Here is a 10,114-nt window from a genome sequence, read left to right on the forward strand (position 1 = left end):
CTTTTTTTGTTCTATTCAAGAATCTGCAGTCCTCCAAGGTGATGAAGACATTTTGTTTTATTCTAGAGTATTTATGAGTTTTTCTCTTACATTCAGATGTATAAGGCATTTAAATAAGTCGGAATATATTTCCAGGTATTCTATGAGGTACGGATTTGAGATTCTACTTTTTTCCATACAGATAGCTAATCAAAAATGAATTAGATTATGTATTTGGCCCACTCCAAATACTGCCTCCTTTCTGAAATAGTCCCATAGAAACCTAGTTAGAAATAACTAATTATTTTTAAAGAATTTGATACATATTTTTTGCCCATCTAGTATTTGCTAGTTTAGCTAGGTTGTTAAGGGGAGGCCTCTCTGAGAGCGGACACTTGAGCTCAGATCTGAGAGAAATGACGCCAGCCATGGGCGGAGTTGGGGAAGAAAATTTCCGGAAGAGGTCAGGGGCAGGGAGGTGCAAGCCTGACATGGTCGAGGAACAAGAAGGTGGCCGGTGGAGCTGAAGGATGATGTTCGAGAGGTCGTGAAGCACAAGATAATTCTCAAATGTGAGATCGAAGGAAAGACAACCAGACTGGTATCACCACAGGACGACCAAGCCATGCCTAGAAAGTTTGAGGGAAACTGTTGTTCAACCTGGAATTCTTTCCACTGAGGGTGAGTGCAGAATGAGACTTACGGACTTTCAGACTTACAAGACTTTCAGACTTAAAGAACTCAGAAATTTTTACCTATGAAGCACTTTCCTCAGGGTTTTTACATGGCGGTCTACTCCTGTGGGGTGAGGACAAGAGGAGGTAGGAGCCTACCCAGGAGGACGGTGAAGCCAAGTGCCGCTGTGAGAACCGTGCCTCTCCTGGACAACGAGTGGTTCAGAATGGAACAGGTCTGGAAGAGGTTTTTGAGTATTTTTAGTTTTTACTTGTGCTCCTTCCAATCCATTTTCTACAATGTTGCTCAGGTAAACTTGGTAAAATTTTAGATTACTTCCCCCTTCAGGTTAAGATCCTTCAATGGCTCTCCATACATGTCAGGATAAAAGCGAACTTTCAGTGTGATATGAAAGGCCCTTTGTCAGTGACATCTGCCCATCTGTCACCACTCTGGATGGCCACTCATACCCACTCCTCCAATCGCTGATCTTGTTACAGACTTCTTAGAGCTCTCTGCCGTAGTGAAACCTTTGTAGCTACGGCTCTCTCTCTGTAAGGAAGCTCTTCTTCCCCTCCTTTCCCTGGAAGATTCTTTCTTGTGTTTCAAACTTCATCTTCTTGGGGAAACCTTGTGCTCTCCCACACACCACTGGCTGCAGTGCCCTTGGTTTTACCCCATGATTTCTCTATGCTTCTCACCTCCAGTACTAATCTGCCTTTTTCATTTTTTACTTGTTTATCTGTTCTCCTCACTAGCTTATAACCTGGAGAGTAGGGACTGCAGTTGTTGTTTTTTTTTTTTTTTTTTTAATATAGTCTTCATGCCCTAGCATGGAGCCCAACATGGGGTTTGAACTCATGACCCTGAGAGATATACCTGAGGCTGAGATTAAGAGTTGGAGTTTTACCAAATGAGCCACCCAGGTGCCCTGGGGATGCATTTTAATCATTGCTGAAGTCTCTCTGATGGCTTCTCTGTGGTCGGACTTGGGTGAAACCTCAGCGGCACTCGGTAACTCTGAGTCTCAGTTTCCTCACTGGCAAAACCATGTGGTATTTTGATCTGTGGCACCAGCCGCACAGACAGTGCCCAGTGAGTTGTGTGGAATGAATCCGTGCAGATGCTCAGAGTTCCCAGGACAGTCGCTTCTCAGCAGGGGAGTGAGGATGACTCACTTCAATCAATCTTGATTCCTCCCTTTCCCTCCCAAGGAGGAAGGCTCAGCTCCCTCTCTTAAGACCGTTATGCCTTGAGGGTGGTGGTGGGGAAAATCTGAAAAATGCAGCCTCTTTTCTTTTTCATGTTTATCCATGTGTTGACCTGAGGAATTCAGGATATCTCAGAGGGCAAAAATTTCCCAAACATGTCATTGTCTGACCATTCTTACCAAACTATCCAAACATGGTGTTGCTTTAAGACCTAAATTTTCTTAGACGTGGATGTGTTAGTTATAGACTGCCTGGAGGAGGCAAAGGGATTATGTACCCACTCTGCAGATGGAAAAACTTATCAACTTCCCTGAATTCCTCAGAGTCCAAGGTCTTGTGTACTTTGTTAAGAATCTTCCCAGAAGAGGGGCGCCTGGGTGGCTCAGTTAAGCATCTGCCTTCAGCTCAGGTCACGATCTGGGAGTTCTGGGATTGAGCCCCACATCTAGCTCCTCAGTGGGGAGTCTACTTCTTCCTCTGCCCCATCCCTATCCCTATCCCTACCCCTGCTTGTGCTCTCTCTCTCAGATAAATAAATAAAATCTTAAAAAAAAAAAAAAGAGTCTACACAGAAGAGGTCCCCAGCACCCCCACACTCAGTGTTTTTCCTCTCCCTCAGTTAAATTAATATTTCCTTTTTTCTTCTTATGGTGGAGACAGCATCCCCGTGGGGCTACTGTGGCAAGAGAGTTGACCCTTCTCAATGTGTTTATAAGACCTGGAGCAGAGTCACAGAAGGGACTGTGAACGGGTACATGAAGATTGAAGCAGCCTTATTCATAACAGCCAAAAACTGAAAACAACTCAAACGTCCACAAACGGATAAACAGGTACATGAAATGTGGTATGTCCCTACATGGAACATCAGCAGAGAAAAGAATGAAGTGCTGACACGCGCTACAATAGAGATGAATCTTGACCTTATACTCAGTGGAAAAAGGCAGACACAAAAGACCACATATCACAAGAGTCCACTTTTTTTTTTTCTTTTTGAAAGATTATTTATTTACTTATTTGACAGACAGAGATCACAAGTAGGCAGAGAGGCAGGCGGAGAGAGAGGAGGAAGCAGACTCCCCGCTGAACAGAGAGCCCGATGCAGGACTCCATCCCACGACGCTGGGATCATGACCTGAGCTGAAGGCAGAGGCTTAACCCACTGAGCCACCCAGGTGCCCCATAAGATTCCATGTTTATGAAATGTCCGAGGAGGCCAATTTATAGAGACACAAGGCAGGTTAGCGGCTGCTTAGGGCTGGGGGTGACTGCTGGGAGCAACAGGGAGTGGCCCCAGTGGGTGCGGGGTTTCTTTTGGGGGTGATGAAAATGTTGTAAAATTCTGCACTCTTGGTTGCACAACACTGTGAATTCACCCCAAACCACTGATTTGTACACTTCAAATATGTAAATTGTAGCTCAATAAAGCTGTTAGAAAGACACAGATCTAGAGAAGAGTTGGGGTGGGCAGAAAACAGAGACTGGATTGTGCTTTCCCATCAATCTCCTCCTGCAAGCACTCATTCTGCTGGAGAAAGAATCAAGATCCTAACAGTGGGTCTGAGACGGATTTCTGACCATCAGGCCTTCCTCTCGCCCCCCGTAGAGAGGAGTTAATTATCAGAGTGGGCTCTAGCTGGGTCGTCTTTAATGTTACCATCTGCAAACTACTGCTAACTTTTGCGTTTCCCTTTCCTTTCTGTCTTCTCCTTCTCAGGGACCCAGTTTTCCTAGAAGTAGACCAGATGCACCACAAGTTGGATCACAGAACTAGGGCAACAAATCTCTCTAGAAAGTGTGTTAAGTACAACACTGATTTAGGGAACAGTGCCCTGAACTTCAGGTTCACCTTCAGCGTTTCTCTGCAGGAAGCTCCAAGGATGGTCCCTTCCTGTAGAAAGCTCATGATCACCTAGGGAGGTTGGCCAATTCATGTCAAGAAAGAGCTCAGGATGCAGGTGTTTCTGCTTTTTCTTCTCCATGAGGGAGTAAACATGAGGCTGGCCAGGGGACGTCAGCTTGGAAAGAGGCACAGCATCGACCTTCACGTGTAAGCCACCAAGTTTTGTTCGACATGTAACATTTCCTTTTCTTACAAATGCCTATCTATGCCATTCTCTGTCAGATTGAACACAGAGACTGTATTTCTCAAAGTAATGCAACTCCAACTTACTTTAAGTGCAAGGAGGCATAGGGCAAGGTTACACTCAAGCCATTACCAAGAAAGCAAGAGGGATTGCTGGAGTCTTCCAGCACTTGCCTTGATTACTTGGGATGTGATCAGGGCAGGGGCAGCTGGATGCACACAGTGGCATGGGGCAAACGTGGGAGTAAAGGGTTAACTGTCAGGGTTAAAATTCAGGACACCGTTTTAATTTGAATTCCAGATAAACAACAAGTAATTTTTTAGTGTAAGTGTGTTGTCCCATGAAATACGTATTTGTTTGAAATTCGAGTTTAATTGGGAGTCTTCCATTTTTATTCACTGAATTTGGACCCTGGAACACACTGCTACACTGTAATTGTCGTGATTGTGTTGTAATAATCGCTGGCTTGTTTCCTGTTGCTTTGAATCTTTTGATTCCTCCGAGTATGCCAAAAATTCTAGTATCCGAAAAAGCTGAGAGCCACTGAATTCCCTATTCATTCTGGAAAGTCTCCTCTGATTAAGACTGACAAATAAAATTCAGGACACCCATTTAAATTTGAATTTCAGATAAACAAGTAATTTTTTAGTGTAAGTGTGGTGTCCCACGAAATACGTGTTTGTCTGAAATTTGAGTTTAATTGGGAGCCTTCCATTTTTGTTTACTGAATTCAGCAACCAGACCTTTGAGTCCCTTGGCAGCGTGATCAATGCAGCCCCACTAAAGGGCTAATGTTTTGCCCTGTCCGCCATCTAGTGGCCACACGAACAAGGCGGAAACCAGGAAATCGCTTGAAAACAGCAATGCGAGAAAGTTGAAAAGAAGCACCTCGGCTTTCATCTTTAAGATTCTTTAAATTTTTTTCTTTTTACGTACTTCTTGGGATGATCCAATCAACAGCCCAAAGTGTCCACCAAATATCTGAAGTCCATGTAAGTCATCCCTGGTTTAAAGGGCAAGACTCACCCGCCCACTGCCTGAGACCTTGGGCTTCCCCATTAACACATAAATGCGAATGTGCAGCCTTGTCCTTGATCTGCTGGGGCTCCTAGATTCCTAGTGATTGTTTTATAATAAGCACGTGGCTGCCAGCAGTATCGAGTATGATATAGGTCAAGCTGGTGTAATCTTATTAAACCCAACTGCGCCATAGGGAGACACAGGGAAACAAGTATTTCCTGTTTGCTGTTTACCCAGGGGTATGCGGTTGAGTGCCAAAGGGAGCTGGTACCATGCTGTGAGCCTCTGGGTGCACGCTGGAATCACCTGGGGTGTTTTTCAAAATACCAATGCCTCTGCCTTCCCTCTTTCACCTCCCCCCACCCTTCCTTTCCTCCTCCTCTACTTCTTCTTCTTGTTCTATTCAAATCACGGGAGCTATGCATCTGCATGGCCTTGCTTTAAAGTACTACATTACACAGCCCTGCGGACTTAGTAAGAGAGGGACCTGGAAATCGGATTTCCCTTTAAAGCTGGCATATTCTGGGGACAAAAATCTCTCCTCCTCAGTATATCCACAGCGGCCTCTCCGCTTTGTTTTGTCTTGTTTTACAGAGAAGTTTGAAAGGCACAGGAGCTTCTATGTCTCCAATTTTGTTTCTGTGATTCTGTGATCTCATCACAAAAACTCATTATGAAATGATACAGAAACTCCATTTGCAATTTAGCCCAGAATAAAAGCTCAATTTGTTCTTTGAATAGATTTTAGAATAAACCGAGAGGGAGTTCTGTATAGAAATTTATTTTCAAGCACCCTCCAAATTGACAAGGTAGCTCTCCAATTATGACAGTAATTGTAATAAAAATGATAAAAATTGCCTGCAATTTATCGAAAGTCTCTTATTTGTCGGATATTAACCAGGATGCTTTACATGCATTATCTTTTTTTAAACTCTCAAAGCAACCCGGGGGGCTGGGGACCAGATCCCCATTTTCCACACAAGGAAACTGAGGCTCAGAACCCATGTTTCCTCAGATGACACAGCTGGGAAGTAGCAGGGCTGTTTTTCACAGCCAGCTTTGTCTGATGGCAAAGCCTTTGTTCTTCCTTCTCTGATATTGTGCCAAGGCTACAATGCACGGTTCTGCAGGTGTCTTTCCCCTCTAAGCCCCTCTTGGGATGGAGAGGTCACTTCCAAGTCCCGCCCGCGTCCATGACCCTCAGGCTCCAGCCACCCTTGCCCAGCGTTTTGAGGTACTTGGAAGCAGGTTTTAAAGATGACTCCCTTCCTTCCGGCTGGCTCAAGGAGTCCAAAAGCAGTTTTCATTTTTTAGGACACTTACCTTTGAGGAGCCAAGTCGCCGTGGGTCTTACTGGGGCTCTGGTGATGATATTCTAGGCTCTCCTTAAGGATCTGTGGAGGATGAACAAGAAAACAAACCACCATTTGCGAAATGGGGAGCGGAGATATTACCAACACAAAATCTGTATTTCCGAATCAATCCATTCCTCACGCCTCAAGGCCCCTCCCGCTGAAATGATGTCTCCCTCCCTCCTCTGCAAAGCTGTCGGTGACCTCCCTCTGCTGGGGGTCCGTGAATTGCTCCCTCCAGGCTCCCAGCTCCTCTCGCTCAGGCCTCTGTTCTGCTCTGCACACTCTGTCAGAGGCAGTGGGCCGTGGGGTGGGTGCAGACACATTTCTTCCTCTAGACTATGAGCTCCTTGGGCTGCACAGGGAGGGTCTAGACTGGTCAGACTTCCCCAGGGAGTGTGTGAATGTCCAAGGAGAAGTGGTCCCAAGGCACACAGAGCAGGCAGCAGGCAGGAAGGAGGTAAGCCTTTGCTAGCCTTTGCTTGGGGACCCAGGAGGGCATGAATGCCTCTTTAGGGAGGGCTTTGAAAATCCGTACGGTGTCGGGGAATGGTACATCTTGTCCATTTTACAGCCTGTGGTTTTTCTGAGCACCCTAGATTTTCCTGAATACCTTTAGCCTCTCCTTTGTGACAGGTCCCCCCCCCCCCACCCCGGCTGTCAGAGGACAGAAAACACTCACTCTTTCATTCAGCAAGCACTCCTTGAGAGTCTGTTAGGGGCAGGGCTCTGTGCTGGGTGCTGGGGATAAAACGGGCAGCTCTCCATGGCTCCTACTGCCATGAAGCTTACAGACCAGGGAAACGGCTTATGATCACGGGGACTAAAGTGTCCAGTACACCATGAGCTCCATGAAAGTACAGATTAGGTTATATTTCCTTCTTAACATTTTCAATTTATTTTATTTTTTAATGGATTATGTAATTCACACACCACAAAACGCGCCCTTGGAAAGTGGGCAATTTGAACCGTGTGGTATATTCGCAAGGTTCTGCAAAACTCACCGCTGTGTAATGGCAGAACATTTTCATCGCGCCCCAAAAGGAAGCCCATCCGCATTAGCCATCACTCCCCATTCCCTCTGTCCCCAGTTCCTGGCAACCACCAATCTACTTTCTATACTGTGGGTTTGCCTTTCCTAGACATGTCACGTCAATGGAATCAAGCCATACATGGTCTTTCGTGTCTGGTTTCTTCTACGTAGCATCGTGTGACCAAGGTTTGTCCGCCCTGTGGCACAGATCCGTGTTTCAATCCTCTCTATGGCCAACAAACCCCTGATACGAATATTGCACATTCTGTTTCGTTGGTCATCACTGGCTGGACGGCTACGTTTCCTTTCGCGTCTTGTGCCTCCGTGTTCCCCTTTCTCTCTTCCTCTTTCTTCTTGCTCTCTTCTCCATTCCTCTTTCCTTCTCTTATTGCTGCTTCCATCTCTCAGATGCTTCTGAGTCACCGTGTGACCGGCGCTGTTATTAAGGATCTGATAAAGGCTCCAGCCTGAGATAAATTGAAGAGCACCAATTTTTTTTTTTTTTAATGAAAGCTTTACTTGAAAACAGATTTAGTTTTGCTGAGAAGTTATGAAGATAGTCCAGAATTCCTGTCTCCCTGTCGCGTAGTTTCCCCTACTGTGACCGTCTTCTGCACAAAGGTGCATTCCTTCTAGTGAAGGACCCAGGCTTGTTACAGAACATCAGCTAAACTCTATCCTTCACTCAGATTTCACTGGTTTTCCCCCAGTGGCCTTTTCCTGTTCCAGGCTCCCACAGAGACTTTAACCGCCATGTCTCACGAGGCTCCTCTGATCTGTGACGCTGTCTCAGGCTTCCCGTGTTTTGGATGACCTTGAGAGTTTTGAGGGGTACTGGTCAGGTTCTTTGTAGAATGTCCCTCCGCTGGGGTTTGTCTGTTTTTGTTTGTTTCTTGGGCTTAGACTGGGGCTATGGGTTACAGGTGAATAAAGGCATCACTTTGAAACTTCTGTGAGAAGCCCCACGGCTAAGAAGTAAGACCAAATCGGCCAGGATTACTCAGAAGAAAAGAGAGAGAGAAGCTTTACTTTTGAGGCCTTGAAGTGATAAAAGTGGCATATGGAAGGATCCCTGGGCCCCTTCCCCAAAGAGTTGTATGTTCCCTGTCCCACAGCGGTGAAGAAAGCCTTTATCCGGCATGCAAACCCAACTGGACATTTGTCCTTTCTCTCCCCTTGGTTCTACCGTGTGCCCTTGGGAGAGTCAAGCCCTCTTTCTGGGTGTCCATAGAATCTGGAAGTTGGAACCAGTGACCTCCAAGGCTTCTTCTTGCTACAACATAGGAAGAGACTAGAGGGCTCCCTTGTCTCCTCAACACTCAGCACATTCCTCAGTAGGAATCCCTTCTTTTCCATACGGGTCTCAGGTGGCTGGAGTCACATGACAGACACCCCCAGACCGCAGCCCCACCCAACCCCATTTTTAAAGCTTCCTTTGCAAACACCAGAAGAAAACAAAACCCAGAAGCTTGCCACAAGGATCTCCACGCTGAGGAATGCAGTGAGCCCCAGGATGGCAGTGCCCAGAGCAGGACCCCTGTCCCTGGCTGTCCCCGGTCCCCTGCTGACACAGCACAGGGGCCAGAGGGATGAGGGTCACAGGCAGCTCCACACACCACACGATGTTGGAGACTCACCCCAAGAGGCTGTTTTGGTTCAACAACTCCTGTGGCTCGACTAAGTTAATCACTGATGACAGGAGATTAATTTATAACCGGACAGCAGACAAGATAGTTCAGGCTTTGGCGGGGTGGCACTGAACTGTGGCATGGGGCGTCGCGCAGAAGAGGCCTGGTCTGCAGCTCGGTGTGGAGGCTGAGGGCTTCAGCTGTGCACGGCTTCCCAGAGGCCGGCTGGACAAAACAGAGAGGGACACTGTGCCAGGGACTCTCCTCTCTGAGCAGATTCGCTGGTCATAGAAGACCCGTCCAGGGGCACCTGGGTGGCTCAGTAGGTTAAGCGTCTGCCTTTGGCTTGGGTCATGATCCCAGGCTCCTCCCTACCCAGCAAGCCTGCTTCTTCCTCTACCTCTGCCTGCTGTTCTCCCTGTTGTGTTCTCAATCTCTCTGTCAAACAAATAAATAAAATCTCAAAATAAATAAATAAATAAATAAAGGAGACCTGTCAAAACAACAGCTGAGCTTATGGGAAACGTCCAGTGTGAAAAGTCCAATTAGGAGGGAGTGTCAGCCTGCCAGCGCAGTCCGGGCCCATCGGCTAAGCCATATGGGACAGGAGGAGAGGAAGGGGACAAGTAAGGAGATGGATGGAAGGTGACGGACAGGGGCGGAAGGCCAGCTGGGAGTCCTGAGCAGGGTGTAGGGTGAGGGGTGCTTCCGCAGCCTCCAGCGCCTCGCGCGGGGACAGCACCCCTCCAGCGAAGGCAGGTCTCTGAGGACCAACCCTCCTACCCCACCTGCATCCCCTCTGTCGTTCCCAGCATGACCAACCCCATTCTGGGGCCAAAGAAGATCGGAAGGAATCATGATGTGCAGACTCCTCTGGGGCCTGGACGTCATACTCTAGACATTGCTTTTGCAACAAGTAAAAAGACCCTTTCCTGCTGCATTGGGGCGCACACGGCATCTGCGGGGGCTGCCGTTCCGCCAGGCGCGGCAAGCTCGTGTTTCTAGCCGGGACACTTTGGCATTCTGAAGTCAAGCCCGTTGGTCAAGGAAGCCCCTGGCAATCCAGCCCTGGTGGCACAGGGTTCCAGAGGCTAGTCCGCGAGACCTTGGTCTTGATAGAGAAAGAAGGTAA

General features: G+C 47.3%; 1 long non-coding RNA gene across 2 annotated transcripts; it reads left to right on the top strand.

The window, feature by feature from the left end:
• The first annotated feature begins 448 nt into the window (after nucleotides 1-448).
• Nucleotides 449-6,002, top strand: LOC106005320. Of its 2 annotated transcripts, none has more exons than XR_001178591.2 (3): nucleotides 449-964; nucleotides 2,526-2,695; nucleotides 3,580-6,002. It is a non-coding gene; the product is annotated as an uncharacterized LOC106005320 (long non-coding RNA). The 2 variants fall into 2 exon arrangements; XR_006603750.1 differs by lacking the exon at nucleotides 3,580-6,002 and having other exon boundaries at nucleotides 449-660; nucleotides 755-964; nucleotides 2,526-2,878.
• Nucleotides 6,003-10,114: the final 4,112 nt, after the last annotated feature.

Source organism: Mustela putorius, unplaced genomic scaffold (assembly GCF_011764305.1).
Source record: "Mustela putorius furo isolate JIRA1106 unplaced genomic scaffold, ASM1176430v1.1 tig00003962_pilon_pilon_pilon, whole genome shotgun sequence".
Lineage (NCBI taxonomy): Eukaryota > Metazoa > Chordata > Mammalia > Carnivora > Mustelidae > Mustela > Mustela putorius.